Source organism: Alnus glutinosa, chromosome 4, assembly GCF_958979055.1.
Source record: "Alnus glutinosa chromosome 4, dhAlnGlut1.1, whole genome shotgun sequence".
Lineage (NCBI taxonomy): Eukaryota > Viridiplantae > Streptophyta > Magnoliopsida > Fagales > Betulaceae > Alnus > Alnus glutinosa.
In genome coordinates this window covers 21,299,296-21,306,399 of record NC_084889.1, presented here as the reverse complement: position 1 = coordinate 21,306,399, position 7,104 = coordinate 21,299,296, and the positions used below count along the sequence as shown (strand labels likewise).

At 34.0% G+C, this 7,104-nt stretch overlaps 1 long non-coding RNA gene across 1 annotated transcript; it reads right to left on the bottom strand.

Moving 5' to 3' along the window:
- Positions 1 to 3,492: 3,492 nt before the first annotated feature.
- On the bottom strand, positions 3,493 to 6,874 carry LOC133866980 (uncharacterized). Its single transcript, XR_009899962.1, has 2 exons — positions 6,486 to 6,874; positions 3,493 to 3,934 (listed from the first exon to the last, which is right to left on the bottom strand). It is a non-coding gene; the product is annotated as an uncharacterized LOC133866980 (long non-coding RNA).
- Between the last annotated feature and the right edge of the window lie 230 nt (positions 6,875 to 7,104).

Below are 7,104 nucleotides of genomic sequence, written 5' to 3'. Positions count from 1 at the left end.
TGGCCTAGGTGAAGATTGAGTGAAACTTTTCTATTTCTCTCTTTTGATTTTTTGTCCAGCAGCCTTAGGGGAGCTAGATATACCTCTTAACTTGCTATTTCATGACCTAGATTTATAGAACCAAGATCCAAAACCAAAACAGTACTAGCAACTCCAAAACCAGTCACTAAAGGCTTAAAAGGGACTTTTGTTTCAGAATTTGTTTGGTAAGTTTTCTATGTGTTCAAGTGTTCCATAAGTGTTTTATAAGATGTATTTTATGTTAAGTTACTACCTAAAATACATATCACATAAGAGATAAGTTTGAAAATAAAAGAATTCGAGAAAAGGACCTAAAAGAACACATATGCCTCTCTTTGATCTTATTTGATATTATTGTGTATTATTCTTGTTTTATTTTAGCCTTGTGATGGTCTTGGATCATCATAGGTAATTTTGATTACTTGAGTATCTATTATATAGCATTCCATATTAATTGTTAAGATTCATGTTTGAGCATTATGTCACCCCGTTTCAATGCTCAACCATGAATCAAAGAAATGATTTTAATTGATTTAATGACCTTTGGTAAAATAGTGAATATATTCTTGTTAATATATATATATATATATATATATATATATATATATATATATATATATATATATATATATATATATATATATATATATATATATATATATATATATATATATATATATATATATATATATATATATATATTTATCTTAGCATTTGCATTCCTGCAAGGAGGCTCAGCCACCTGAGTACCCTACCCCTTGCATCATAATATCATTTAGGATTCATGTGCAAGCGTTATGTCACCAAGAGCTACGCTGTGTTTCGGTGTTTAAACATGAATCGTTGTAGTATTTATATCTACTTTTATATTCTTATAATATATTTTAATCCTTCAAGTTCATATTTGGTGGTATTGGTCATATAGCCTCGTCACCAAATCATGAACCAAGGTTTTAAGATTGTTATAAGTAATCGTTTCAAACATAATGAAGTGATGGATAATAATAAAAATAAAGAGATGAGAGTCTATAAACAATATTTTGTTTGATAGATAATTAATATATATTTTATTGTGTGAATTGATTTATATGCAGAAAAGGAGCTAAATTACACTAAAGAGAGTAAGTATGGATGCACTTACTGAGGAATGATTCTAGTTTCAATAGGACTGTGTGATGTGTGTTCATTGCATGTGGTTGTTCATGCATTGCATGTTGTGTCCAATTAATATAATGGCTGATAAGATAGCCATCAACAAGCTGATGTAGTAGCAAGTGGAAGAAAGGCTAGTCAGTGGATCCAAGGGAGTTCAAAGTCCTAATATATAACTAATGCTGGGGCCGGTAGGATTCCAGTAAAAACATGTAAGACTTTAAGTGGGAGGCAAAGGACATGAACGGGTTCGGATAACCTAGAACGAGAGGTCTGAAGAAAGATGATCATAAAACACCAAACTAAATGGTTACTACGATGCATATTCATACAACCCTTGCATTTGTATTCTTTATGAACTGTTATTAGTTTGATGGTAACTTAGATATGAAAATGGATGACTCACTTGTTTGTCTATGCAAATATGATAACGCCATATTTGCATAGTTACTGTCGCAGATTTGGAAGATGAAGGCATGGACCCATATGCCAGTTTTGATGGTTTTTGAAACCATCATTGGATTATTATGTTCTAGCCTTGAAATAGCTAGTTGTATTTATGTGTGTTTTCTTTTATGGCATGTAAATGCTTATAACAATGTTACGCATGTCATGTTTTATGTTATATGCTTATGTGCCATCTGTGGCACTAATTTTGATGCACCTAGTGTGCATATGACATGTAAAGATAAACCTAAGTAACTTTTAATAAACGTATTGAGGTATTTCAATCAGCTCTAATGTGTTATGCTATCAATTCCTAAGACTTTAGAAAAGAAAAATATATTCCGCTGCGAGAGTTTATCTCTGATGTAGTAATGTCACGTGGAAACTGGAGGTTTCTGCTTACGAATTTGCTGGCTCAAGTTCGGGGCGTTACAAATTCTGTAGTGCATAGAGAGTTATATTTTTAGAGTTATTGTGCTGAGTTGATCTCTCTCTTAAGCTGTTGCCGTTGTGTGCTATTGCGGCGTTGATTTGAAGCCTATTTTAAGGGTTGGCCTTAGGGTAAAGGATTCCATTAAAGACCCTTTCAAGTAGGAGACTTGGTTGAGAGTCGTTCGTGTTGGATTACACGTTAGAGTTCAAGGTACAACCACTGCATAAGGTTATGTGAGTGCTACTGTTTTGTAACTAGTCTTGTCTTTTGAATAATGGATATCCTGGGTTTGGTTGCCCCGGAGTAGTTTTTCTTTTAACTGAGTTTCCACTTCGTCAACAAAATATCTGTCTCCTTTAATTCTACATTTTGATATTTTTTTGCACACACTTATTTATATTAGAAGTCATTTAATTTTTCACAAAAGATAATGCCAAAAAAAAAAAAAAAACAGAGGAAAATTGCAAAGGCAAAAACAATACCTCTAGGCAATCGACTAGCACTATTGTGTGGGCTGATTTGATTCATTTTACTCTTCCTTCAATTCACACATGTAGGCTAGGGTATTGAGACCTCTAAACCTTCCTCTCATTTCTAGTTATGAGACCAAGAGTGTGGTACTCCTGCCTACACAAGCACCCTTTAAATAGACTTGTATTTTCAAGTCAAGTAGGACCAGATTTCCATGTAAAAGGAGGACTTGAAAAACCTAGCTATTCTCACTACAATACATGACCAGTTAGGGTTTCTCCTTGTATTAGGTCAAGCCCAATAAGAGATAATAATCTGTAATACCCAGAACATTAATTAGGGTTAAGCACGCTCAACTATAACTTGATAACGCTAGGATTGGTTCTCAGTTTGTACAGTATGATTTTGGACTTTTACATGTTCTTGTGCAAGCCTAACGTTTGAGTGATACATAGAACGCTCGATGACGAACATTCGAGTTGGATCTCGAACGATCAAATGGGAGGCTAAGTGTTCGATTTGATTTCGAATGATTGAGTGGGATGCCCAACGATCGATGTTGGATTGTCAAACGTTTGATAGTATAACCAAATGTTCGCTTGTAACTCTAAACTCGAACGTTAGACAGTACAACCCGAGCATTCTCTTGTAACCCTAGACCTAAACGTTTGATAGTATAGCCTAAATGTTTGATGACTGGTAGTACGAAAAATAACACCCCATCCCTATCTTATGCGATTCTAAACCTATAAATACCCCTCACCCTCTCCCCTTAACCCTATTTCTGATGCCTTGCATATTGTATGCTACCGTCCATCACTAGCGCCGATGTGATGACACAATTTATTTATTTATTTTTTAATTTTTTTTAACAAAATAGAATCATTACAGTGGCATGATGATCAGTCATTAAGCCAACATCAACCTAATACATCTCATTACTTATGCATAATATATCAGAGATAAACTTATAGCAGTGGAACTAAATTCATTAACTCAAAAGTGTAAATACAACATCAGAGCCATATATCTGTCTATCTGTTTAAGGCTTAAATCAAATATTATTTACATCAAGAATGACTATACAAAATAAGTGTCACATGCGACACAAGCCATGTACAAAATGTCTGTATAAAAATATGGACTATCCGTGTCACGCCCCCGTTTTCGGATATAAGGGGAATGCAAACTTGAGCCTAAAAATACATTTACATAAATCACACTTCTAATAGATATAGATCTTAACCATCTATTTTATTTACATGCACATAAGAGTAGCTCTGTACAATGCTCTAAATTCCAAAAGGGAGACATACTGTATAGTACAAAGGTTACATTAGTCCCCTAACGATCTATTACTCTTAGCGAGGTCCATGCCATTACCAAAAAGTGACTCTGGCTTACTGCATCCTGAAAAGGTTGTAGGGGTAAGGGGTGAGTTCAACAACTCATTAAGTAACACAACGTAGCACAAGGCAGTATAAAAAATTAGTTTAGAAATTAAGAATTTTCAGAGTTCACATATAGAAAATATCAGCATCAATAAGAAATGTACATATGCAATCATCATTCATAGTGTCAATTTTATCAACCACTGTCCCAGCCTCCGCATTTTAACCATGAGTGGCGCATGTTAGGCTCGTCTAAGGGACTAGTCCCGTAGGACCCATCGACTCATCCTGTCATAACAGGGGAGAGCTACCGGGTTAGGAATCTCCCTAGGCGAGGACCCTTCAGCCGATAGCCCCACACTTTTGGTGTGGTCGCCTCGCTACCCATCATCATCATAAGATCCGAATCACATCATTATGGAGCCGTGGGATAAACTTTATGTGATGCACATATAAAACATGTATGCATGTAAGTGAATTATAGTTTCATCATCTTCGTTCACATCGTGCACATGTAACATATACATATTTTGAGAATCATGATCTCATCATGATCTTTATTCATATGGTTCACATGTACGAATATTCATATCATAGTCTTCTCATTCATTCATGTGGTTCATAGGTATCATATTTAATATTTCATACTTGAGAGCTATCATATAATCATACGGAGGTTAAATCACATTTCATAAGAGAATCATTATAATTGAAGCAAAAGAGCAAGTAATATTAAAGTGAAAGAGTCTTTTGAAAATTGCCGACGTTTTTATTTTGAAAAGGTTTTATTTAAAATTTCGTTGGGTTTTAAGGTTGTGTTCCCTTACTTGGACTGGCCATTAGCTTCGGGGTCAAGCTTCTACCTAAATAAATTGAAAGAAGAATCTTAGAAGAATATTCTGAAATTTGAAGCCTAAAATTTAAACTAAGGTTTTCTATATATATATATTCTACATAATATGTAACCATGGATCTTTAAACTGTACTTCCTATCAACATTATTACTTTAGTAGATTTAAAACATTGGCACTCCAGAAATTTCAAAGAAACAAAAATTCCTTCGGCCTATCCATAGAAAAACCCCCATAAATATCAACTTTCTCTTGAATCACCTAACCCTTAATCCAACACTCCATGACCCAAACAAATTAACCTTAGATCGAACTTAGGACAATAAAATCCAGCAAGTACCAAAACAGGAAAAACATGGGGTACATTAGTACTTGGTTCAACAAGACATCCATAAACTCTCAACTGCAACAATACTCAAATCACCAAATCCGTAACTCATACCAAAGTCATTTACCAATGTCATCTTCCAGAATTAATCACCCAAAATACACAAAACTCAAGAAAAACCATCAAAGAATCATAATTACCCAACAATGCATCTATTCGGTACTTCTCACAAAATCCACTAGAAAATAACTCCAAACTCAATTTACAAGATTACAACTCAATTTTTAAGAATAATCTTCTTGCCATCAAGATCCTAATTTGATAGTAATATCCATCACTAAATCATCAATACTCAGAAATTATACTTTGAATTAACCAATTTAAATTCAACAATTCAAACAGAAATTAATGTCTAAAATCTCTAATATTCACTCTGTTTTTACAGCCAAAAGTCCTCCACAATCGGCTACCTAAAACCCGGGAATCCCAATTACATAGAGTCACAAAAATCCAATATCATATAATTAATCCCAACTTGACCACAACTTTTCAATTTAATCGGCAAACTCTTCTTTAACAAAATTAGGAACCCATTGATAAACAGAATAAAATACACTCATATATAAGTCCTATTTTAGTTTTGGTTTTCTTAAGCTTGTCTATATATTAAAAAATCTAAAACAACATTCATTTTGTCACCAAACAACCCATAAATTTCTTCATAAGATCAATCTACTAAAATTCTAAAAAGCAACACTCATATAGTAGGTACAAGAAATTAACCCATCTTTCGGACAATATCCACAAGAAATTTAGTACCAGAAAACCGAAACTCATAATAATTAGAACATCCAGAATTTATGTTTTAATTAATCAAATAAGATCAATAATTTTCAGTACTAACACCCAAATAGAAATTTATATCTAGAATCTCCCATACCCATTTGGTCTCTTCCCTCAGAAAATGTCCCAAAACAATAACACCATTTGATTAACCTAGAATATGATTCAAGAAATCAGGACCCAAAATCAACATCTATTCTGACTACTAGAAAATCCAAAAGAAAATACCCAACCGGTTTTTGTTTTCAACAACCCATAATTTTTAATACTTTATTCGGTCATTAATAGAAAAGGAAAATCCACAAAATTACAACATCCATTAATCTTAAAATTCTACTGATATTTTCATAAAACAATGCCCCAAATTAGTATATGAACAACCGGAAATTCAACCCTCAAAACGCAATGAATTCAATTTTACTTCTACACTATACCCAAATCAAACCATGAAATCAAAACTCCAAAAAATAATTTACAAAACCCATTTGGTTTCTTTCCTAGAAATGAAACCCATCAATTGAAAATTAAAGTTTGAGAATTCTACTTACCTAAAACGGTTTGCTCTTAGTTTGGGTACTGAAGAAAAACATCGGAAATCGGGCTCCCCGTGGCTTCACCGGGGCCAAGTCGTGGCCTATCGGCCCTACGTTCTTGTCCGCCCCAACCGGTGGCTCACCCATCGGCTCTCTCGGTCTCCCTCTTTCGGTCTTTCTTTCTGTAGGGTCACTGATTGCTTGAAGAGATGAGGAAGAGAGGTGCTTGGCTTGATTTATATAAGAGGAAGGAGATAGGTGTCAGCCAATTAGTGCAAGACAAGGAGAGGGACTTGTGGCTGAATTTTCTTGAGAGACTTAGGCATGTCTGCTACGCGTGGAGACAAGGGAGGGAGGAGGATGAAATGTGGAAAAGAAAGAAGACATATTTTGTCTTGGAGACACGTTGAGGCTTTTTTTTTTTAATCTTTTAAAGGTTTCTTTAATAAAAAGGCAAATAGATATCTAAAGGACACGTGATCTTCCACCACTCTTATGGGTTATGTGCATAAAATTTGTTACAATTATTCTATACCAAAAATCTTATAAAACACCTAATATCTTTTAAACCTCTTTCAATAGCACTTAATATTATAACAATCTTCTTTAGGTTCTCTTATAATAAAGAAAAATA